Raw genomic sequence first — 27130 nt, 5'->3', positions numbered from 1 at the left:
GTAGGGGGTTTGAATTTCGGAGCCATGAAGTCATGCTGCAGCTGCACAAACAGTGTACAGCTGCACTTGGAGGATTGCATACAGTTCTGATCGTCGCATTATAGGAATGATGTGGAAGCATTGGAAAGGGTGCAGAGAAGACTTATGGCCTTGTTGACGATGTTGCCTTGTATGGAGGGAAGTCCTACGAGGAAAGTCTGAAGGACTTGAGGCTTTTTTCGTTAGAGAGAAGAAGTTTGAGAGGTGACCTATTAAAGACATACAAGAAGATCAGAGGATTAGATTGAGTGGACAGTGACAGCCTATTTTGTCGATGATAATGGCTAGCACGAGGGGACAAATCTTTACATTGACAGATGATAGATATAGGTCAGATGTCAGATGTAGGGTCTTTACTCAGAGAGTCCTGAGGTCATGGAACGCCTTGCCTGTAACAGTACTAGAGTCGCTAAAGTTAAGGGCATTTAAATGGTCATTGGATAAACATATGGATGATAATAGAATAGTATAGGCTTGCTTGGTTCAGATTGGTTTCACATGTCGATGCAACTTCAAGAGCCGAAGGGCCTGTACTGCGCCATAAGTTTCTATGTTGTATTTCATGGTGGGATACTCTTTGGAGGATTGGTATGGACTTGTTGGACCAAATGGCCCGTTCCCTCACTGTAGATTTTCTATTATTCACATAATCTCAGTACGGTGCCTGACTTTTTTTTATTTCACTTAGGCACCCTTGCCTACAAAATTTTGGAAGAATGTGAGATAAATTGAGCTTGATCATTCTCTTAATAGCATTATGTTTTGATGTCTTATTTTTCTTCCCACAAGTAAACACTGGGCAGTTTGTTGCATTAATTTACATTTTCATTGTAATTACTCAATTCATTAACTCCTTTGTGTTCTGTTAGATGATGCTATGTCCTACTCAATGCATCCAACTACTAAAAATTCAACTGTTTGGTGTCAAAGCTTCTGCGTTACATGAAGGGTATATTCATGTCTTGCAATGGAGCTGACTTCTCATTAGAGGTTCAAATGCTAATCGATAATCTGTACAAGGCCATGTTTGCTCACTAAATTGTACTCCTAGCATTGCATAAATTACTCTATATACATTAAACCAACACGTTTACAAAGCTTAAAGAGAAACTGTATTCCATTCAGCTTCATGACCCTTTTTCAAGAAGTTCAAAACAAAAATGAAGTATAGCCCTCTCCCATACTTTCAGTCTCTGGTCCATATCGATTCTCTTCTCTCGTGTTTACAATATTCACTTTTCAAGTTTGACTTGCAAAATTTAGTCTCTTCCCTGTTGTCTGCTTCAAAACCTGTTTAACAAAGGCCTTCCCATTTTATAAGTACTGTCAAATATGGTGTAACATTAATCACTACAAGTTCAATTTACTGCTCGACTAACAATGTTGCAGGCAGTTTTTCGAGGTTGTTTACATTTTCGAAACACACTTCCACGCCACCATCCCCCACTGCGCGGCTTTTTTGACTTTATACCTGGTTTGCGAAAAGTTAGATTAATTTCTATCGCCTTAAGTCTCATAACAGACTTTATTTACTTTGGATTAAATGGGAAATCTCGCAGAATGAAGGTTTTTGCCACCATAGACGAGGCCACACAAAATTATAGTATTTAACTCTTTCTCTCATAAGCATTTGAATTGGTCCTGGTGAACCTGTGGAGATAGCTGTAGAAGTCTAATTTGCTAGCTATATTAGAGTTCGAGCAAAGATGTTATGACCTCCATCTTTTCTAGAGCTGTATGTCCATTTATGTCATTAGTTATGCTAGTATTCAGAGAATCAATTTATAATGAGAAGAAAAACAAGACAAAAAATTAACTTGAGTCTTTATTTTACCACTAATTTCTTGGATATTCCAGAAAAAATACATTTTTTTCAAGTTCTTGATTTTCAAACCACGTCCTTACTGTCAATTGCTCGTTTCCTCTTCATCGAAATGAAATTGGTTTCAGCATTATTTATAAGTGCAATTAGTATGATATACAACATTTTTACAAACAATGTTTCTTTCACTTATTTCTGTCTTCCATCTTGCCTTATAATATTTTAGATGCTGTGAGCATTTCTGTTGCGAATGTATTTTGTGGGAGATAATTTAGACTGCTTCCAGATTTCGAAAGGTCTACTAATTCACTTCCTAACTTCGTTTGTTAAAATTAAGCACATCAACTGAGATATTCATTTGCGGTGTGAGTAGACCTTAATATCTTTCAGTTGCCACTGTGCTTTGGCTGCGTCTTTGGCTTTAGCTTATTCTGATTCACAAATAATCCTGATGAAGGGCTTATGCTCAGAACGTCGATTCTCCTGTTCCTTGAATGCTACCTGACATGCAGTGATTTTCCAGCAACACACTCTCAACTCCAACACATACTATTTATCAGTAGGTGCTTAAATTATGTCGACTGCCTTGCTTCGTGGTCAGGTCACGGGATTGGGTCTACAGCAACTTAGCTTTATCTACACCATTTCACTAAGTTTCAGAATGAATATTTTGTCGAGTGGGACGAATATACATCAGCTGTGTCGCTGGAGCAAAAATACATACTGCTGCAAGTACTGTTCAAACATGTTTTATTCTTAAGAAGGCAAATCAATAGGATATATTGCTATAACGTAGTAAAGAAACGTAGCAAAACAAAGAGACCCCTGGACCAGTAGATCCATTGATTTAAAATCAAACTAAAAATTAATTGCGTGTCACAGAATCTGAACAAAAGCTTGAAGCTCAGTCCTCTTCCAAACATTTATACCAAACTGCAAAGTCCTACCAAGATTTTTTTATTTGTCAAATATTTACCTTATTCTTCCTGAAAATAGGAAATGGGACTGATGAACTCACAATGTACATCCTGTGAAACTGTATGTCAACATATGCATGATGTTCAATATGTGAATTTATCAATACATGGTTCATTGAAATGTTTTTCTTCGTGTTTCTCTCAAGACATGAATAATGCATTTTAATGTAGTTTCAACAACTTTTCTTCATGTGAATCATGCTTATTAAACCGGATATGCAAATTCAGCCTTTTCGACCACACTGCTGGTGTTGTTGATCAAGTTGCAACTGAATGGCCAACGTGCCTGATGGTCCTTTGTTTTCTCGTTAAAAAAGAGAGACTGAATTCGAACACATGAACCCGAACTTTACATGCACACGAAGCTTTGTCCTCTGCAGGTAATGCCACAAACGTTTGGAAAGTTCTTCAAATTGCAACAGCAATGATTTTCGGCAACTACACTTAATCGGCTCCACACAAACCTAACAGCTCTGCAAGAAAGCAAACAATTATGTGCATTATTATATCCTTGTATTTTGCGTAGAATGAATAGTTAAGCGATTAAATAGCTATCAATATGCATCATCTAATAATTTGTAGAGGATAAACAGTGAAGTGGTGAACGATAACTCCTTAGTGTTTCAGAAAGTGTTTTCTATGTATTGGCGAATCATTATCAGCACCAAATATATTTGTTGGATTGTAATTCTCTAGATTGTCTCGCATTCAATACATCTTAACAATCCTTTTACTTGAAGTGTCTCCTGAAACCAACTAAGCAACGGGCAACTTTCATTGCGGTGAATCCCTGTAAATCTGGCTCAGTGGTTTACACTGTTGTCTAACAGCACCAGATTTTCCACGTTCGATTCCAGCCTCGGGTGACTGCTTGTCTGTATTTTGCACATCCCACCCTTGTCAGTGTGGGTGTGCTCCGGTTCCCTCCAAAGTCCAAAGATGTGCATGTCAGGTGAATTGGCCATGCTCAATTGCCCATAGTGTCAGGTACATTAGTTTAAGGGAAATGGATCTGGGTGCGTTGCTCTTCAGAAGGTCGGTGTGGACTTGTTGGGCTGAAGGGCCGGTTTCCACACTGTAGGAAATCTAATCTAATCAGAGGAATTTATGCCAAGTTAGCCAGAGGCAGATTTCGTGACTTTTTCCTGAGGTAGTTACAGGGTGCAATCTAATAGTCCAAGTAGCTTGTTTTAAATGTGACAATCTTCAAAAATATTTTTATTAAAGCATTTCGTTCCAAATTCATTATTTTTCTTCCAGCTCAGTGAGTTCGACATCAATAAAAATGCTTGAAAATTAGCCGACTGATATGCCAGGGACTTCTTTTTTTCTGCGAATATACCTGAATTTGTGTCGTGTGCTAACTGAAAGGGTGAGGGGGACAGTTAATACCATCCATTCTTCAAATATGTGTGCATAAGATCAAGATTTGGTTTCAGTGGAGCTGATTAAGTTTAGTCGTCAGAGTTAAAGCTTAACAATGTTCAAGTAACTGAATGTGATTGCAACACATGAAATGTAAACGATTCCTTCCTTTTTTAAAATCATAGAAACCAGGGTAAGAGTCACTCTTTCGAACGTTCCTCTTTGTGAACTCAAGTCCTCTTGAGATTTAATCCAAAAAAGCTTGTCTTTCTAATTGTGTGCGATGCGTGCCTGTTTGCTTACATTGGTAAGTGTACAGAAGAATATCGGGATCCAATTCTACATGTCATCTCCAAATTTATCAACACTAAATTCGATCTGATTTTCTGCTTTTCAAATTGAAGTGTATAACTGCACACTTTTCGACTTTGTTCTTCATCTGCCATTTTGTTCCTTCATCCATGTAACTTGTCCAAATCGCCCTGAGGTTACCACCCATAAGTATCACCAACTGCCCGGAGATAGAAGCAGTTCAGGAGTGATCCAAACACAAATGGAAAACCCGGCTGTTGACAGGAATATTCTGGTTCTGATGTAATTTTTTGTCATACAGCAGTCCGCTAAATTCAATGGTACAGTGTAACTTTAAATCAGAAACAAAAACAGAAGTTTCTGGAAAAGGCAGTACTTCTGGCAGCATCTGTCAAGAGAAATCCAAGTTAACGTTTCGAGTCCAGTGACCTTTCCTTATAACTGATTGCAGAAACCAAATGACGGTCGATATGTAGAAGATAGGGTGGGAGAAGGGGGAAGGAATAAACAATAGTTGGTGATAGAACCAAAAGAGAGAAAAGAAAAGTTAGACAGACAAAGGAGTCGATACTGATTTGGTTATGATGGTGAGCAACTGTTCTTGAAGACTGTTAACGGTGAGCAAGAAGCAGTGTGAAATGGCGGACTGTGTGATAACAAGGCTTGGTGTGTGTGGAAGGGGACTAAGGCACAGTGGAGTTCTGGCCCTAAATTTATTGAACTCGACATTGAGTCCGGAAGGCTGCAGGGTAGCTAAGTGGAAAATGAGATGTTGTTTTTTTTTCACCTTGTGCTGAGCTTCGCTGAAGCATTGTAGCAAACCTGAGAGAGAGATATTGACCAGGGAACCGGGTGGTCTGTAAAAGTGGCACTTAACTGGAAGCTTATTTTTGGGGGGCAGAACGTATAGGTTCTCTGAAGCTGTCACCTAGGTTACGCATAGTTTACCCAATGTAGAGGAAACCTAATTGTAAGCAGCGAATGAAATATACTAGATTATGAGCAGTGCAGTTAAAGTGTTGCTTTATTTGGAAGTTATGCTTGGGCTCTCGGATACTGAGGAGGGAGGAGGTAAACGAGCAGGTGTTCCACTCGGGTGGTGACAGGGGAAGGTGTTGTGGAGCTGTGGGCGTTGAGGTGGTATGGAAGTGAAGGAAGAGTGGACCAGGGTGTGCCCATGAAAAGAGGACAAGGGAGGGGAGGGGAATATGCGTCTGGTGGTTGCATCTCGCTGGAGGTGGTGGAAATCGTGGCGAATCATCTTTTGGATTTGGATTCAGGTGGAATGGTAGGTAAGGACAAGGGGAATCCTATCACAAGACTGGAGAGAGGGGGTGAGTGCAGTAGTGTGGGAGATTAGCCGAAAGCTATTGTCGGCACTGCCGATAGTGGTGCTAGGGAATCCTCGATTGGGGAAGAATGTGGACATTTCAAAGGCTCCCTTGTTGAATTTGGTCTCATCGAAACATGAGAAGTAAGCATTCAGAGAATGGAATGGAGTATTTACAGGAAACTGGGTGCGAAGATGCCTTGGCCAGCGAGCTGTGGGAGTCTATAGAGTTTTGTGGATATTAATGGACAGTCTATCGACAAAAATGGAAACTGAGTCGCTGAGGAAGGGAAGGGAGCAGTCAGAAGCAGTCCATTTGAAAGTGAGGGTGGAATGCAACTTGGAAGCAAAGTCGGTGAAATTTTGTAAATCCAGAAGAGATAGGGAAGCAGCTCTGATAACACCATCGATGTATCAGAGAAAGAGTTATGGGTGGGGGAGTGGGCAGAATTGGACTGGAAAAAGAGATGTTCCATTTTAACCCGCGAAGAGACAGACACAACAGGGGTCCATGCGAGTACTCATGGCTATCCTTCTGACCGGAAGAAAATGAAACGTGTTAATAGACAAGTTGTTGAGCATGAGGACGAGTTCAGGTCAGCAGAGGAGGGCGGTGGTGGGTGGGGGCAGTTCAGACTGTTTTTCCAGGAAGAAGCGGAGAACACTGAGACCATCCTGTTCGGTGATACAAAGTTAAAAACCACACAGCACCAGGTTATAGTCCAACAGGTTTATGTGGAAGCTGCAGCTTTTGGATAGCTGCTCCTTCATCAGGTGGATGTGAAGGACCACCGATCCGAAAGCTAGTGCTTCCAAATAAACCTGTTGGACTATAACCTGGTGTTGTGTGATTTCTAACTTTGTCCACCACAGTCTAACACCAGCATCTCCAAATCATGACTGTTCGGTGAAGACCGTGTAAAGGGAATGCGTCTGGAACCTGAAAATTGGAAATTCGAAACTGTCATACAGAGTCAGACAAATCAAAGATGCACATGTGTAGAGATTGGACCGGGAAAGGGACCGAATCGAGGTAGGAAGAGATGAGTTTTGTGGGGCCAGAGTATTCTGAAACAATGGATCTGCCCGGACAATCCAGCTTATAGATGTTCAGAAGAAGGCAGAAGCAACCTGTGTGGAGCTGGGCACTATCAGCTTGGAGGCAGTCTGGTGAGTGGGGGAGACGTTTCCAGATGAAATGAGGTCAGGACCTGCCGTTGATATAATGGCATGATGTGCCATGGTGGTGTCATGAGTCAGTAGAAGACAGAAGCAGCTATCTGAGAGCTGATGCTCAGCCTCTGCACTGTAGAGGACAGTAAACCAGAGTACAACAGCACCAAACATATCGGCACATTCAATAACAAATTCAGCATTGCATATAAGTGCATGGAGTGCAGGCAGTTCGAATGTAAACAAATTTAATTGGATGACAGGCCAGATAAATGGAGGCCAAAAATGTCACGTTGACGTTTCTGAATGAACAGATTGAGTGCAGGGAAAAGGCCAACGGGAAAAGTTTAGGTGGAAGGGAAGTGTTGGAGTTACATGAAAGGGTCTGTCGGATGGGGAGAGGACTCTTGTCAAAAGAGATGGACATGGAGGCAAAGAAGAGAGAAGAAGAGATCAATGCAATATTTTTCCCGAAATTAAGTAAGGTGGAGATAGAGACAGATACAATTGAGACATTTGCTGAGTACAACACGTTCAGCATCGGAGAGCAGAATATTAGGTGGAATGGCTAGTACCCGACCAGGAGCTGGTTTGGGTGAGCGGATTGAGTCAGAGGGAAGGGGAGGGGAGGAATTTTCTAGAGGCGATTGGTATCCCTGAGTTTTGGCATCTTGTGGGCTTTAAGTCCACATTCAAAAACGATTTATAAGGACGTTGCCAGGATTGGAGGAAATTGAGCTATAGAGAGAGGTTGAATGTCATGGAGTGTTCTCCCTGGAGAGTCAGAGGCTCAGGGCTGACCATATAGAGGTTTTTAAAAAACATAAGGCATATGATCGGATAAAGAGACAAGGTCCTTTTCCTGGGGTGGGGGAGTCTAGAACTAAAGGGCATCGTTTCAGGGTGAGAGGGGAAAGGTATAAAAGGAATCTCAGGGGCAAAGTTTTGCACACAGATGCTGGTGCATGTATGGAATGAGTTAGCAGATGAAATGGAGGCGGCTGATAAATTTACAACATTCAAATTGCATCTGGATGAGTACATGAATAGGAAACGTTTAAAGGATTGTGGGCCAAGTGCTGGCAAATAGGACTAGATTAGTTCATAATATCTGGTTGACATGGACGAGTTAGACAGAAGGGTCTGCTTCCGTGTTGCATGTCTCTCAGACTCCATGATTCTATTTCGAAGCAGAATTATGCCCAGTGAGTTTGCTCTGCCATTCGATCATTGCTGATATGCTCCACACCCCCATTTCTTTTAATTCTCTCCATATCCCTGAAACACATTACCAGCTAAAAATTGTTTAACTCCTTTTTAAATTTACTCACTGTCACAACTTCTACCGCACTTTGGATAGCAAATCCACAAATTCATAAGCACTTGGGAAAAGTAGCTTATGCTCAAATCTATTTTCACTTTGATACCCCTTCTTATAAGATTATGACCTCTCATCCGATAATGTCCCACAAGAGAAAGCATCCAATCAATGTTTATTTCTCCATATCCTTTATCATCTTAAATGCCTCCGTTTGTTCTTCACTCAGTCTTCTACGTTCCAGACAGTATAGGTCTAAACTGTTCATTCTGCCTTCACACAATAGACTCTTCATCTCTGGGATCGATTGAGTGAACTCCCTCTGAATTTCCTCCAATGTCACTACATCTTTCCTCAAATATGGAGAGTAAAGTTATTCATGGTACGCCAAGTGCGGTCTCACCAACACTTTGTGCAGCTGTGATAGTACTTCCTTGCCTTTATATTCTATTCCTTTAGCCATAAAAGCCAATATTCTATTCGCTTTCATTATGACTTGCTGCACCTGCATGCTAGCTTAACGTGATCATGAATGAGTGCATCATGATCTCTCTGCACCGAAGTATTTCCCAAATAAGATACTGGGTCGTCTTCCCATTTTTTTTCGACACAAATGCATGGCCTCGCAATTATACAAGTTAACTTTCATTTGCTACATTTTCGTCCACGATCCTAACCTATCTAAATCTATTTGAAAGGTTCTTATTTACACATTGCAATTTAAGATCCCATCTATTTTTATATTGTACCACAATTGTTGGAGAGGACACATCTAACGCCACACGGCACTGCGGGTGGATCTAATGTGACAGCGAGAGTATCTGTCTGTCGAACGCAAAAAATACAAAAATACATGTGATACTGGATGGATTCAAACCACAACGGATGAAACTGTAGTTGGAATCTTTGTCAGGTGACACTGAGCCGGAGAGTGCCACTGAGGACTGTGATTTTGCAGTGAAAACATGTTTAAACAAATACCTGGCGAAACACCAGAAGTGAAAGTGAAAATAATGTCGGGCACTATGATGAAGCTGGTCCTGCAAAAAAAGGTATATTGTCCTAATTTCTTTTTTTCAGCACTTTGTAAAAACACAGTATCTGAAAGTTCTTGGCTTACACCTTTTATCCAAACTGGGTTTTAGCCCCAGTTTGACTATACCTAACATATAGTGCATCAGCCAAAAGGCTTTCAGATTTAAAAAAAAAATCTTGTCCAATGAAAGGTAAATGGCCATTTCTCCCAGGTCAGCTTATCTCTGATTTGGTTTGGTCTGGGTTTTCACTGAAAGAAGTCCGGCAGTTTTGAAGCTGCTGGAGCCAAAGAAGCAGGACTATGCTGGTGATCCTCTCTCTGATTCTCTCCGGTAAGACTCTCCGTTTGATTTTAACTTTTGTGCCAGCTGGTAATGCAAGTCTGGCAAAAAGCTTCAAAAAACAATGGGATAATCTTTTAGGTTTCTGGGTAGGTTAGGTTATTTTGTATTTTATACTCTTTTGTTGTGATTCATTCGGTAACCTTGGAAATAAATTCTATTATGTTTAGAACGAAGTGGTTTGACCAGTTGCATCACTCCTGGAATATCTGCTTTCCATCTGCTTCAAACAATTAGAAAAGTTAGGGTTTGGGGCTTCTGTCTTGAAATGCTTTGGGGGGTCTGGCCTGGCTCATAACCAGGGCAGGAAGCAAGATTGGAAAGGAAAGCCCGTCGGCGAGAGGAGCTTAACTTCTTCAAGCTGGGCATGCCTTGAAGAAATGCAATAATGAGTAAAATTTTGAATAAAAACCAGAAGTACTGCGGATGCACTACATCAGGAACAAATCTGGAAAAGCTCAGCAGGTCTGGCAGCATATGTGAAAAAACATCCAAGTTAACGTTATTGTCCAGTGACCCTTACTCGAGTTTGAACGTAGTTAGATAATGTCGGTTGATAATTTGGGTTAGGGGACAGGGATGAGGAGTAAACGGAAGATGGAGATAGAGCTCAGAGAGGGAAGAACAGTTGAACAGATAAAGAGTCGTTAATTATCTGGCTAGAAGGGTAAATAACCGTTAATGGAGATTGTTAGTGGCTATCAATAGGTGGTTTGTAATGGCAGACTAAGTGATAACAAGGTCTGGTGTGTTTTCGGGGCTAGAAGTTGGGGAAAGAAATAAAAATCTGCAGTAGCTGGAATCCAATGTCGACAAACAGGAGGCTGGAGGAGCATAGCGAGGTAGGGAGGATCAGAAGGTGGAGAATCCAACGTTTCAGGTCAATATACTTAATCAGGTTGGGCGAAGAGGAAATAAATAGAGGGTTGCGGTGTGGCTTGGGTAATGGTAGGTGGGATAGCGATAGTTGGCTGTAGTTATTGTGATAGATCAGTAGGAATGGTGGATTGGATAGGTGGGAAGAAAGATGGACAGATAAAGTCAGTTCAAGGAGGTGGGGAGGAGAGTAAGGGCTGTGCATGTGATCAAGTTGGAGCTGGGGAAATACAGAAACCAATGAGGCTGGAGGTGAAATGGAAGGAAAGTGGCCGCTCTGAAAAGGGAATCGGGGATCATTGGAAAGGTTGTTTGAAATTGGAGAAGTCGATTTACATCCTGGCTGTGGGCTGCTCAGGCAGAAGATGATGTGTTGATCCTCTAATTTACAGATTTAATGGGGGAGTTCTACTTTTCCACCCTCCCAGCCTAATGGTTATCGATTTCATTGTCGTCTGTCTCTTTGGGCTCTATCTCCACCTATCATTTACTCCTTTCCCCATTCCCCCACCCTACCTTGATTATATAACCGACATTTTTGTAGCTATCATCAGTTCTGAGAAAGCGTACCAAAGCATAAAACATGAACAACCTATGTACTAGCTCCCACCAGACGCAGCAGGTCTTATTATCACACTGCCTGTCCTTGCACACTAACTATTATTAGCTGCTGGCAGTCTTCATTGACAACAAGCCACCATCCCAGCCAGATTATTATCGATTACGTTATCGACCCAAAGATTATTTTCTCTCTCTTTGGACTCTATCAACACTTTTCGTTTATTCCTTCTATCAGGACTTTGATAGTGTTGAAGATTTGTTATTCCTCTTGTATTTGCTTTGCACTTAAATACGGAATCAGAATAAACTGTGCATTACTCAAGGCATGGTGGTACAAGTAAAATGAAATCACATCTGGAGCAAAGCACCTGACCCTTAAATTTATAGGAGGTTAAATTTAGGGACGAGTCTATCACCAAATGTATCAATGGATTGTGGTTTGTTACATGTCAAAATAAGGAAGGAATGCATTAACAGATTAAAAAGAGACTTTAGACATTTTTAATGAGGAAGTGAGCCCACTTGTCAGTGTAATTTTCAACTTCCGTTGGACCCATGATGAGGAGTCACTGAAACAACTACACAGAGATAAGAACAAGTTTCATCCCACTATCAGACTTACCATGGACTCCTCTTTAGTGTATGTCTCATTCTTGGATACACGCCTCTCCATCAAGGATGGGGTCCTCAGTACCTCACTCGAGCGCAAACCCATTGATAGCCTCATTGTGCTGCACTTCTCCAGCTGCCACCCTAAACATACTAAAGCAGACACCACCTGCAGACAAGCCCTACGCATACTCAACATCTGTTTAGATGAGGAGGCAAGTGATGCACACCTGAAAGTCCAGAAGGACGCCCATATAAGAACTGGATATGATGTTCAAATCATTGATCGCCAGTTCCAACGTGCCACAGCGAGGGACAGTAATGAACCCCTGAGGAGACAGACACAGGATGTGACTTATAGCGTACCATTTATTGTTCAGTACTTCCCGGGAGTGGAGAAAGTACACCATTTTCTTCGTAGCCTGGAACACATAATCGACGAAGATGAGCACCTCGCCAAGATCTTTCTTACACCTCCACTTATCTCCGCTACACAACCGCCAAACACTAAATTGTCCAATGTTTGTAGCAAACTGCCCAGTTTTCAGGACAACTTCGGCCACAACACTGTGCAACCCTGCCATGACAATCATTGCAAGACATGTCAGAGTATCGACATGGATACCACGATTAAACCTAAGGATAACAGCATCCATGTACACGGAAGGTGCTCATGTGACTTAGCCAATGTTGCCTATCACATACACTGCAGGCAAGGATGCCCAGAGCCATGGTACATTTGTGAGATCAAGCAGACGGTACGAAAACGGATAAATGGACTCTGTGCAATAATCATATGGTGTTCCCTCACAGTTGGGGAACATATCAGTAGTCTGGGATATTCGGCCTTGGATCTTCAGATGACCATCCTGTGGACTTTGGGTTATGCAGCAATGCAGACTTACCGATCAGAGGCTGATGGCCAATTTCAATACTTATGAGGATGGCTACAACCGGGACCTGGGGTTCATGTCACACCACATGTGACCCCACTATACTATACTCTCTCACACACATACTGAGGCACAAGCACACGTACACTCATAATCTTCCATACTCACACACTCACACAGTCCATTTCTTATACACTTGCTCATTCTCAGACACACGCACATACGCCCCATCCCCACTCACACCCACGTGCACAACACCTCAGGCTTATACACTGTCACACTCACGTAACAAGCTATCAAGCACACACACACTCGCATTCACAAAATCTCACTCTCTCACACACACACACTCACGCTCTCGCTGTCCCTCACATGCATGTACACACACACATATAAGTCCACGGGTTGCATTTGCATTTCCAGAATTGTATTTGCAGGATAATTATATTTTGTTCAAAGAGCACACAATCTGCAGGCAGTGAATGCACGCATTTTCTAAATTCCTACTTTGGAAATAGAACCAGTGTGACCCAAGATTGGAATACAGACAGAGTGTAACCTCACACATTTAAATTTTTGTCTGAGTTGAGGTGTCACTTTTTCAATAGCTTTTTAAAAAGTTACCTCAGGCATGTCAATTGAAAGAAGTACTGGGATTTAGTTATTAATGAGTCGAAAACTGCAATCCATTCTCAACGCTGCAACTATACAAAAATGTGAGGTGATGCACTTTGGGAAGAATAACAGGAAGGCAGAGTACTGGGTCAATGGAGGATTCTTGATCGTGTGGATATGCAGAGGGATTTGGAGTCTATCTGCATAGATCCCTGAAAGTTGCCACCCAGGTTGATAGTGCTGTTAAGGAGGCATATAGTGTGTTAGATTTCATGCATAGAAGGAATGATTTCCGGAGCTGCGATATCATGCTGCAACTATACAAAATGCGAGTGCAGCCACACTTGGAATATTGTGAACAGTTCGAATCGGGAAGGATGTTGAAGCATTGGAAAAGGTGCAGATGAGATTTACCAGGATGTTGCCTGGTCTGAAGGGAAGGTTGAGAGACTTGGGTCTGTTCTGATTGAAAAGAATAAGGCTCAGAGGGGCTTTGACACAGATATACAAAATGATCAGAGGATTTTTAGAATTTTTTTTAGATTAGATTCCCCATAGTGTGGATACAGGCCTTCGGCCCAACTCGTCCATACCGACCCTCTGAAGGGTAACCCACCCAGACCCATTCTCCTCTGACTAATGCAATATGTTAGACAGTGAAAGCCTTTTTCCTAGGATGATGACATCAGCTTGTACGAGGGGGCATAATTACAAATTGAGGTGTGATAGATTTAAGGCAGATGTCAGAGGCAGGTTCTTTACTCAGAGAGTGGTAAGGGCGTGGAAATCCCTGCCTGCCAATGTATTTAACTCAGTCTCATTAGGAGGATTTAAACAATCCTTGGATAAGCACATGGATAATGATGGAATAGTGGAGGGGGACGAGCTGAGAATATTTCACACGTCGGCACAACAGCCAGGGTCGAAGGTCCTCTTCTGCACTGTATTGTTCTATGCTCTATTAAGACTTAATGGCAATCTAGCTTTGTTCAATATATCGAATCAGTTGCAAGACAGTATGATCTAGTGTTATAAAGTGTTTTATGATCCTGCTCCATTAGATACCTGACGAAGGATTAGCGCTCTGAAAACTACTGCTTCCAAATAAATCTGTTGGAATATACCTTGGTGTTGTTTTATTTTCAACTTTGCCCACACCAGTCCAACATCGGCACCTTCTCATCACAACCTCCTTTCAATCAGGATACGAATTAATATCACTGCATTCTGTTTCACACCTCACTATTACTTCTGTCTTTGCAGTACTGAAAATTATCTGTTTGACTGCTTATTTCTTTTATCATTAAATATCCCAATGTTCAGCCAGTTTCCGATAACTTAATCATTTTATTCTTTTAGTTTTAGAATATCTGCACACGGAATAATTACTGCTATGCAACTGAAATAACAACGAGATCGACCACTTTTGTTACAAATGTTCTTTCGAATTGCCAACGTTGGTGCTGTGCATATCGTTGAGACATAGACGTGTGCTCGAGTAATTTTGAACAGACAGTGCAATAGCAGACAGTGGCTATTTGAAGAGCACATTCCCAGTCAAAAAAAAAACAGCAGTATGACTTTCATATACAGTGATGAAAGTCACACTTGCAGTTGCATTAGGCCCTTCATCAGGACGCTTTGATAATCACCATTTATTTAAGTCAATTTCATCCAATTTAAATTGTACTTCACATTTTTGCACAGTCTGATCTGTAGCACTCCAACAGCTGAAGAAGAATCAAAATAAGAAACCTCATCCTTTCCGTTTCAAACATCTTCCCGAAGAGGAATTTCGAATTAATAAATAAAATGTTTCGGTGACATGAACCGTCTGCACCATGTACATACAGGTTCTCTTCTGGCGACAGAATTTTCTGTTCTTATTCGTCTTCCCAAAAATACTCTCTTTCCATTGGTCTGCTTAAATTATTATGCATCACACGTCTGCTGATTTCATCAGATTGTCCTTCTTGTCTCAAAATATAGGACATTCCTATTCACTGCAGTTGAAAATTTATGATATTTCAACAATTCTGTGGGCAGGTTTAGGACTATGACTTTTTTGTCCCCATTCTGTCTTAATTTATATTGCGAGGGATGTTGTGTGGATTCCTGTCTCTTTACTTTTTTTTATTATTTCAATAAATTTGATTATTAATTATGCTGATACAAACTCGCAGGTAACCATAACTTAACAAAGTCCTGTGCTGAATTCCTGCAACTTCCCATAAACACATTACTTGGCAAAAAGTTAACTTCAAAATACATCCTTACGAGAGAGAGATGTGTGTATATGAGTATGTGTGTGTGTCTCTGTGTGTAAGTGCGTGAGAGAGAGAGAGAGAGAGACAGATAGACAGAGAGAGTCATAGAGTCATAAAGTCCCACATCATGGAGACAAGCCCTGCGGCCCAAACGGATCCTTGACGACCAAAATGTCCCTCCACCCTTGCCTGCACTTGGCCCAAGTGCTTTTCAAATGTTGTTAATGTACCCGCCTCAACGATTTCCACGGGCAGCTCATTCCATATTTCTGCAAAACTCTGTGCGAAAGAGTGGCCACTCAGGTTCTTTTGCAGTCTTCTCCCGAACCTTAAACTGATGCACTCTAGTCCTAAATAACCCAACCCTAAATTACCCATTCCCAACGTCTATACAAAATGCCATGACTGATGAAGGCCAGTTGTGCCAAAACTCGTCTTCTCTGCCTTGTCTACCAATGACTTCGATTTGAGAGAACTGTGAACCTAAACTCACGTTCCCTCTGTTCCACTACACTCCTTAAGGTACTATCATTCACCATGAATCTCCTAACTTGTTTTGACTTTCCAAAATGCATAACCTCAACTTTATCGATATTAAATTCCATTTGCCATTTTTCAGCCCTCTTCACCAGCTGATCAACGTCCTGCTGCAATTTCTCATAACGTTTCTCACTGTCCACAATACCATGTCATCAGCAAACTTACTTATCGTGCCTTGTATATTCTTATTCAAATCATTGATATAGAAAACCAACAATACTGAGACAAGCACCGAACCCTGGGGCACTCCACGCGTCACAGGCCTTCAGTCCGACAAGCATCTTTCCACAATTACGTTCTATTTTCTACAGTCAATCCAGCTTACCCTGGATTCCATGCGATTTAACCTTCCAACGGAGCCTCCCTTTTGGAACCTTATTAAAGACATTACTGAATAACATATAGACTATGTCTACCACTCTGCCCTCGTCATATTTCCTTGTTACTTCATAAAATATCTCTTAACAAATTTGTGAGGCATGATCTGCCACTCACAAAGCTGTGCTGACTACTTGTAATCAAACCCTTCCTTTCAAAATGCATGCGTTTCTCATTACTCAGAATCATCTCAAATAATGTATCCACCACAGATGTTAAGCTCACTGGTCTGTAGTTCTCAGGTTTCACTTTACGCCTCTATGGAATACTGACTCAACATTCGCTGTCTTTCGGTCTCTCAGACATCACGTGTGGCAAATCATGATGCAAAAATATCAGGCAGGAAGCCTGCAAACTTTTCTTTAGGCTATTTCAGTGTTCTTGGATAGATGTGGTCAGGACGAGGAGTTTGGTCGACTTTCTTACATTCCAAACATCGAACACCTCTTCTATTGATATATAGACTCTCCCCAAGATATCACTACGAACTTTCCCTAATTCCCAGATCTATCTACATGGTAAACACAGAAGAGGAATTTTCGTTGACAACCTTTCCAATCCCCTGTGGTTCTACACAAACTTGTCCACTTTGGTCCTGAGGAGCCCTATTGTCTCTTGAATTATACTTTTTGTTTACTTGAATATGCAAAACGTACGTCTTTAGATCATCCTAATCTCAGCCAAGGCTATCTTATGTCTATTTTTCGCCTTCCTGTCTTCGTTCTTCAGCAAACTCCTGCATACATCCAGGGAATCCCTTGATCTTTACTCAGCGAGTCGTGAGTTCATGGAATGCCCTGCCAGTAGCAGTGGTGGACTCTCCCTCTTTATGGGAATTTAAACGGGCATTGGATAGGCATATGGAGGATAGTGGGCTAGTTTAGGTTAGGTGGGCTTGGATCAGCGAAACATCGAGGGCCAAAGGGCCTGTACTGCGCTGTATTTTTCTATGTTCTATGTTCTATGTTCTATCTCAGCTTCCTGCACCTGAGCCACGACTCTTTCTATTATCTGGTCAAAGCCTTAATATATATTTTCTTCCAGGGTTGCCTATTCCTTCACCCTCACAGGGACACATAGACCTTGAACTCTTGCTATTCATCTTTTAAAGGCCTCCCATTTGCTCGAGGTCCCTTTGCCTATAAGCAAATTACTCCAATGAACTCCTACAACTTCCTGAATAATTCCATTAAAATTCGCCTTGAACCAATTTTGCAGACCAGTTTTGTCCATATGTATAACTATTTCAAAATTACTTGAACCATGATCACAATTCCCAAAGTGTTCCCCTACTGTCAACTCATTCATCTGCGTGCCCTATTTCCCAAATGTCGATCGGACTTTTCCCCTTTCCTAGTAGGACCCTCTATATACTGCTTGTGGAAACTTTCCGAATACACTTAAGAAATTCCACTCATTGAAGCCGTTCAGCTTTGGCAGTCCCAGTGTGTGTTCATAAAATAAAAATCTCCTACCATGACAACCCTATGGTCCTGCACGTCTCCACAATCTACCTGTGCATTTGTTCCTTTAATTCCCGTTGACTATTTGAATGCCTATAGTCACCATCCCCTTCTAATTTCTGAGCTCCACCCACTAACGCTTCCTGTATGATCCTTTAGTTATTTCATTTCTGATCATTGCTATGATACTCGCAGTAATCAAAAATGCAACTCGCACTCCACTCTTTGCGATATCTCTGTCCCATGTAAGGTTCCTGAATCCTGGCACACTAAGCTGTCTGTCCTCTCCCTCCCTTAGCCATGTTTCTGTAATGCAATAATATTCCATTCCAGTCTCACATACCTATCCACTCCCTGGTTTCATTGGACTTGTCTGTCAGCTTTTTTGTATTAAATTAGATGCAATTTAACCCGACAGGCATTACTTGCTCCCAGTCGGGTTCCAGCCTGATCTGTCTCTTCAACTTAGTATTTCTGTTTACCGTATCTCTTTCCCGCTTCACACTTGTCTCCCTGCCATTGAGTATCCTAAACCCATACCAATCTAGCTTAAACCCTCCATTTCAGCTCTAGAAATCTAGCGGCCAAGATATTTCTGCCTCTCCAGTTCAGGTGCAACCCTTCCCTCTTGAAGAGATCATCTCTGTGTCAGAAAAGATACTAGCGTTCCAAAAATCTGAAACTCTGCCTCTGCAGCAAGTCCTTAGCTATGCATTCGTCTGCAGTATCCTCCTGTTCTTCCCCTCTCTAGCACGTAGCAGTGTAGGATATCCTGAGATTATCACCGACGAGGACCTGGTTTTTAACTTTTTTCCTCGATCTCTACAATCTCTCTGAAGGACCTCAATCCTATTTCTACCTCTGTCTTTTCTGCCACGTTGCACAAAGACTTCTGTCTACTCCCACTCCCCCCAGCCCAGAACGTTCTACAGCTGCTCTGAGATATCCTGAACACTGAACCTTGAAGGTAACACACCATCCTGAATTCCCATTTGCGGCCACAGAATCCCACATCTTCCCCTAACTATCAAGTATACCTATCACTAAGTTCCTGTTCACCTGTACACTTTCCTGCAGTGCCCCAGAACCAGTTATAGTGCCACTGACCTGGCTACTGCTGTCTTCCACTGATTGGTTATCATCCGCAACAGTATCCAAGACAGTATTCGTGTTTTCAAATAAAATGGCCAGAGGGGAACTCTGCACTTTGCCTATTCCCATTGCCTTTCATAGTGGTCACCCAGCTAATCTCTCGGCACCTTGGGTGTTACCAGTTCACTAAAACTATTACGTTTGAAGAACTCAGTATTTTGGATGAGTTCATCCAGCTACTGAACACGGCATCGCAGGAGCTACACCTGGGTGCACGTCCCACAGATATAGTCCTGGAAGGCAATGGAAGTATCTCTGATCACCTACTTTCATTATGAGAAACATATGACTGGCCTAAAATAAAAAAAGGAAAGTTAAAAGTGTTTCACATGAGCTTCCCTACACCGTTTGCTGAGCCACTACTCTTCAAAACCGCTTGAGCTAAAGCCTTAGCTGTTTGTTTTTATATTCTGATCTACTGCACTCTCACAACTTATTTTACCTTCCTTTTCAGTCTTTTCAGGATTTCTGTGGACTTTTAATGTTTTCAAAATCCTCTAGTTTCCAACGAATCTCCGACAGTTTGTGTGCATTAAATTCAGTTTGGTAGCATTTTATATTTCCTTAGATATAAATGGCTAATCATTCATTTATCTTCAGTCTTTCATTTTCACTGGCATAAATTTGTGCTGCGCACTGTGACAAATCGCTTTTCATGTCCGCCACTGTTTCTCAGTTGTCCCAGCATATTGACTTTCCCCAGTATATCGCAGCCATCTGCTCCCTCATCAAATTGTGGTATTCTTTGTTTCAGCGTGTTTTAGCAGTGCCGCATGGCGGCTCAGTGTTTGGCACAGCTGCCTCACAGCGCCAAGCACCCGGTTTTGATTCTAACCCCGGGCGACTGTCTGTGTGGAGTTTGCACATTCTCTCTGTATCTGCAAAGTTTTACTCCGGATTGTCCAGTTTCCTCCCACAGTTCAAAGATGTTCAGATTAGGTTAATAGGCCATTCGAAATTCCCCATAGTGTTCAGAGATATGTAGGTTGGGTGCGTTAGTCAGGGGAATTGTAGAGTAATAGGTACATGGAGTGGGTCTGGGTGGGTTGCTCTTTGGAGATATGTTGTGGACCTGTTGGGCCAAATGACCTCTTCCTTCTTACTCTCCATCTGTATTTTAAATTCAACTAGGCTGTGATCACTCCTTCTGAGAGAATCTCTACGAGATCATTAAGTATTCCATCTCATTACACTGGACCAGATTTAGGATAACTTACTCATATGTTCCATTGCATACTATTTGAGGAACATACTGCAAATATATTCTACGAGCCCGTCCGCAAGGCTGCCTTGACCAACTTAGTTTGACTACTCTATATGCCGGTTAAAATGTCGCATGACAGCTGCTGTACCATTTCTAAGCACATTTGTTATTTCTTTGCTTATTGCCCATCCTAGTGTGAAGTTGTTATTGGTGGCCTATAGACTACATCCATCAATGACTTTGTCTCCTTATAATTGTTAATTTCCAACCATATTTATTCAACCTTTTTCTCCATGGAACCTGTATCATGTCTCACTACTCTCCTGAAGTCCATATGAAATATCTGAGGTACACCACCTCCATCGCTTTCCTGTCTGTCCTTCCAAATGGTCTGATATCCCGGATATTTAACTTCTAGTCGTGTCCACCTGCAACCGTTTCTCTGTAATATTCACTAAATCATATCCATTCATAATAACGTTAACTAACTTTCCTTGGTTAAAATCCTACGAACATTCAGGTAAAATGCCCTGATGCAGTTTTGCTTTATTCTTTCTTTTTGAACCCCAAAATATCAATCAGAAGAACCTTTATTTTTAAACATGCTCTTTTTTTTCTGTCAAGACAAGGTATCCACTCACTTCACTGGCATACTGTCCTGCTGCATTTTATTTAAGATCTTGATTCACTTTTTTTCCCCTCAATCCCTCTCCCACCCTGGCTAACTCAGAGCCTCACCTTGAATTGCCTGCTAAATTAAGAACACCCGACAGTGCTGTATTTTGGCCCCAAAAACTCTACACAGAACAGCAATTGATGCTTGATTAACGTTTTGTACAAGTTCAGCATACTCTCCCTGCCACTCTTTGCACAACAGAGACTAATGCACGATTTAATTGCTGCTCGCTCCAACAGTTCTGCCACCGTCAGTGAGCTGTGCTCATGTACACTGAGGAAGCTCTGATCGGGGACCTCCTTTAAAATTGATACCCTTTCAGTGGTCTTCATCTAAAGTACATCAGCTCACTTTTTGTTATACTGAACCGTATTTGCCAATCATTTGCCAAATCCATTAACTTTCCCCAACTCCGTCATCCTAATGTTTTTTTTTTAAATAGAGTCACTAACCCTGTATCTTCATGTGTCCTACGTTAATATAAATAAAACACGTTTTCCTTACACTGCTTGTCTTTCCTTTCAATCCTGTGGTAACTACCTCTGCTATCGTCAATGAGGTTCACTCTCTCCTTACTGTCGGAGGATTGTTCTTTTTCCCCAATTTCTAGCCCCCAAGATTAATATTCAGTTCAGAAACCAACTTTTCAAATATGAACTAAATCATAATCATCTGGCATACTTTATGGACCAGGCCAACCCCCTCAAAACATTTCAAGAAAATACTCGAACCTTAATTTTTCTACTGGTTTTCGTCAGATGTAAAGTTAATATTCCAGGAGTGAATCTGCTGGTTAAACCACAAAACAGAATTCAATCAAAAGATTACCAAATGAAACAAAAACAAAAGAGAAGGGAATAACGAATAACTTAACCTATCTGATACCCCAGCAAATCATCCTAACTTACTGATGTTCTTCCAAATAATTGCAACAACGCGCGTAATCACACCTTGACCCAAAAAGTAAAATCAAACACAGGGTCTTACAGCAGAGAAATCAGACTTTCTTTATTTCCATGCTTTCTTTATTTCCCGCAGCGTTTTCAACTGTTTTACTGCTTTCAGTGAATGTCCAGACTGCCAAAAACCAAATCAAACCAGAGGTAATCTGAGCTGGGAGAACTGGCCACTGCCCTTTCATTGTGCCAGTGTTTTATTTTAACTTGAAAGCCTTTTGCTTGAGGCACTCTTTGGTATAATCAAATAGGCCCTAAAATCCAAGCAAGCCCAGACTTTTCCTAATCTGCATTTTTATGACCTTATAACGAACAAGGACAACATTACCGTGTTAAACGATTAGCATAATCATACATACCACTTGCTAATGTTGCGTTTTTAACTCTATGCTCTTCCTCATGAGTTCTCAGTACGTCAAGTACTGAACTGTAAAATTTAGCCAATATGCACTTTGAAGACTAGAATGTGTTGCATGTACTTTTAGTGCCCGTATCCACCTATCAAAGTTGGTGTTTTTTTTAAAATTCTGTCAAATTTTACATATGTTTGTTGACTTCTTCTGCTTAGCTTCGTAAAACGGTGAATATAGGCTTCTCGCACTAATTCATGAGTAAATAAGTCTTTTTTCCAACACATCATATTCCCCAGATACTTCGTCTGGAAGAGACGCAAGGAACTCATTTATTCTACCTCCCAAGTTTATTTGAATCAAAAATACCCACATGGCCAGGGGCCATTTCATTTCTTCCATCACCTCCTCAATTAATATGAAGTAAAGGCATCTGCAACCTTTCGTCAAACCTTTGTAACGCGTTGAGATATTTAAACAGATCCCCACAAGGTCTTTGACAAAGTTGGGACTGCTCTTGATCACTGACCACATCACTACTCCTAACTTTCACCACCATTTTAAATCGAATTTTACATTTCAGTAAGAACATCCAAAGTTCCAAAGTTCTTTATTTCGACCTGTCTTCTCTCTCTTTGCACTTTTTTCTGCTAGGGCTACTTGTACTTCCTTTTTCCTCTTCTGATTTCAATAGCAATGTTGCGACTGCAGCACAGCGCGTTTTATCTCTTTTATCTAATAAAGAAACTGCGGGTTGATTCTTAATTATGATAAATGGCAGTTCCCATTTATTTACATCAATTCGTATTATAACATCAAAATATACTACCTGGTAGCAATTTACACCACATGACTAATCAAATATCTTGTACTTTGCCTACCTCTAAATAATCATATACCACCACACGGGATCTTAGCCTTGATACAAGAGGTGATGACCATCTCGTCTTCATCTGATGGTGGTCGCAGGGGTGTCTTCTTTTTATGGGCGCTCGTCTTGCGTTACAGCTACTGAGGGTGGTGTTGCATTGAATCAAATACTTCGAAGGCCTGATGCCCTTTGATAGTGTTTTTGGTATCTACCAGTAGATTAATAAGGGTTCGATCACCCTGATCAATCCGACGAACAAGCCGTTGACATTCTGATGGTAGTGTGGTCCTTTGTTCTTCATTCCTGGAGATGTTAGTGGCAATTAGAGCAGGTAGCCCTTTCGAAATAAGGATGTGAGGCGCCCTTCGTCTGGGAAACAACTCAATGTTACCGCATGGCATTCAGATAAATTACCTTCATTTCAAATTCAAGTGCATATTGTATTGTCTGCAGCTGCTGAGTCGTTTGTATACTGTCTGCCTGTAGCTTCGGCCTATCTGGTTTCTACTGCGTGTTTATTTTGGTGTATTTGTGCACATAAACCTATGGGGAAGCCTTGCTTCAATTTCCCAGCTAACCTTATTGGTTGTCCTTTTTTCATAACTCTGTCATTTGAGCACTTGTTCCAGTCACAGTCCTTCTGCATGATCGTGAACTTGAAGTGTGATGGATCACACGATCACAGGCCTACTTTCGTTTGTTGACTATATAATCATCCAATCTCAAGCAAAAACATTTAAGTAACTTAACTCTTACAGATAGCATATTGGGGCATCACATATAATAATATTAAGAAAACATAATCACACTATGTCTAAATGGAATATCAAAATTCAAACTTAATAGCTAATCAAACAAGCATGCTAGATGAAAAATAAATAAGGCGTTGGAGAAGAGAAAAAGAAGGACCGAAAAATCAAACAAACGTTATAAAAACGAAGCATTCAGTGATCAAGGGTTATTGTGTACCCATGGTCTAATAATCCGGACAAAATTTTATGCAAACAATAGGATGAACGATTATTTATTAGGCTAAACAAATACTTAATATGTCCATACAGCTTTTAATAAGCTTGTAGAGACCGTGAGTTTTCTGAAACTATGTACAGTCTCTGAGATTTTTACCTTCTTCACGTGGAAAATTTTACCTTGAGGATGTTGAGGAGTACCAGCGTAACCACGATTAACAACACAGACAGATGTGACACACAAGTCGGAACTAGGTATTGATTTGTATTTTGGAGGACCAATCCATCATTGACCTGCTTTACTACCTTCTACGGGCTGTGACCAATGGCGTTCGAATTTGTTGTAAGTCCTCCGCCAAGAGTTTGTGAGCAGGAGTTCATCATTTGTGTTAAATTACACCTTTCCCCTTTTCTCTATTATTTTTCATATGCATTAGACCTACTCTGGTCGGTATATGTGACCTAATGAAAAAGGTACTGTTTGTGGCATTACATTGTTCCATCCCAAGCTGATAAGTGCGCAGTGAGGTTGTGAGGCAATATTCGCCTATTCCTTGTAGACTACCTGGGTGATGTTATTGTCCATGTTGCAAGCCTTAATGTGACAATTCAGACCGTGTTTGGTTTGAAGCCACACCATGCGTGTTCATTTCAATAAATTGAGTATGAGAATGTTATTACTGTGCTAATTTTGACATTCGTCCAGACTAATGCCTGTGATGTTTCCTTCCTTCTCCTCTACGCATGGTAAGGTGCTGTTACGTCCTAACCATAGATACTCTTGCTTTCTACTTGAAGCACACTGTGTCCAAATCGGTCGTCCATGATTAATGGAAGTTCTAATAAAATACCGAATTCTTCCCCAGAAGTTCCCTTCTAAATTCTTGCGAACAAGAATTTTGTCCAAAGTTAAAAATCACACAACACCAGGTTATAGTCCAACAGGTTGAATTGGAAGCACTAGCTGTCGGAGCGCCGCTCCTTCATCAGGTGGTTGTCAGGTGAAGGAGCGGCACTCCAAAAGCTAGTGCTTCCAATTCAACCTGTTGGACTATAACCTGGTGTTGTGTGATTTTTAACTTTGTACACACTAGTCCAACACTGGCATCCCCAAATCAAGAATTTTGTCTGTTATCTCAGATGGTACTCTGATAATTTGGCGTGTTTCTTTCCGATAAATAAATGCTCCATATGTTCGTTGCTGATTCAGGATGGAAACAGTCTCTACCTAATCTGATCTAGATTTTCTCTCCACTGTTCTATCACGCATTGTTCATACATACTGCACTGGATCTGTTGCCCGCTGCCATCTTCCAATTCTCCTTTTATTATCTGGCTTACCGTTTAGGCAGTTTTTTTTCTATCACGGTTACACTAATCCCAAATAGCTTGAGAACAAGAACAAAGGAGAAAGAAAATTCCAGAAGAGGAACAGCCCCTTCAGCCCTCCAGGACTGTCCACCAAGCCACAACCTGTTTTCTAAACCTGTCGCTTATTTTCTAAAGGTCTTTATCCCTTTCCTCCCTACCCATTCATGTATCTGTTTAGATATATCTTAAATGATGCTGTCGTGTCTGCCTCTCCCACCTCCGCTGGCAACGCATTCCAGGTATCCACGACACGCTGCGCAAAGGTAATTCCATGCATATCTACCCTGAACGTTGCCTCCTTCACTTTGAACTCATTACTCTTCGTCATTGAGTCTTCAGCTCTAGGAATAAGCTTCTTGCGACTCGCTCTCTCTATACTTCTCTATCAGGTCCCGCCTCAACCTTAGTGTTTCTAATGAATATAATCCTAATCTGCTCAGCCTCTCTTCATAGCTAGCGCCCTCCATACCAGACAACATCCTAGTGAACAGCCTCTTCACACTCCCCAAACCGTCCCCACCTTCAGGGTACAATAGACCTGAAAGCACAGATCTCTCTATTCATCAACTTTACCAAAGGCTCTTCCGTTTACAGTACAGTTTGCTCTAGAATTAGACTTCCCAAAATGCATCACCGCACATTTGCCTGGATTGAACTCCATCTGTCATTTTTCTGCCCATCGCCCCAGTCTATCTATATCCTCCATGATGCTTTGACAGTCTCCCATGCTTTCTGCTATTCCACCAATTTTCGTGTCTTCTGCAAACTTACTGATCAGACCAACAATGCCCTCTTACAGATCATTTATGTATAATACAAACAACAGTGGTCCCAGCACTGATTCCTGTGGAACACCACTGATCACCTTTCTCCATTTCGAGAAACTCTCTTCAACTAATAATTTCTGTCTCCTGTTGCTCAACCAGTTCTTTATCCCCCTTGTTAGAACACACTGCACACCAAGTGACTTCACTTCCTCTATTAGTTTACCATGGGAAATCTTCTCAAACGCCTTAGCAAAGCCCTTGTGGATGACATCCATAGCGTTTCCTTCATCTATCAACTTCGTCACTTCCTCAATGAACACTATTAAGTTGGTAAGGCACGATCTACCCTGCATAAAAAACATTGCCTATCACTGATAAGCCCATTCTTTTCCAGATAAAAGTAGATCTTATCCCTCGTACCTTCTCCAGCAACATTCTTATCACTGACGTCAGGATCACTGGTTTGTAGTTAACTACAATATCCCAACTGCCTTTCTTGTTCAGGGGTACAACATGAGCAACTGTCCAGTCCTCCAGCACCTCACCTGTGTTTAAGGATGCTGCAAAGACATCTGGCAGAGCCCTGACTATTTCCCCTCTAGCCTCCGTCAGCAACCTGGGATATATTCCATCCAGTCCATGGCATTTGTCCACCGTAATATCCTTTAGCCTACCCAACACTTCTTCCCTTCTTATGTCAATGTGATCTAGAGTAAATAAAATTCTGTTTTTAATCTCGACATTCATCATGTCCCTCTCCTGAATGAACAGGATGCAAAGTAATCATTAAGAATCTCAGCAATTTTCTCAGGTTCGACACATAACCTTCCTTCCTTATCCTTTAGTGGACCAACACTTTCTCAGGTTATCCTCTTGCTTCTCATAGATGAATAAAAGGCCT

Source organism: Chiloscyllium plagiosum, unplaced genomic scaffold, assembly GCF_037043375.1.
Source record: "Chiloscyllium plagiosum isolate Xiang-an unplaced genomic scaffold, Cpla_swu_hap1 HiC_scaffold_49, whole genome shotgun sequence".
Classification (NCBI taxonomy): Eukaryota; Metazoa; Chordata; class Chondrichthyes; order Orectolobiformes; family Hemiscylliidae; genus Chiloscyllium; species Chiloscyllium plagiosum.
The sequence above is the reverse complement of the archived record's forward strand: the minus strand, read 5'-3'. Positions refer to the sequence as shown.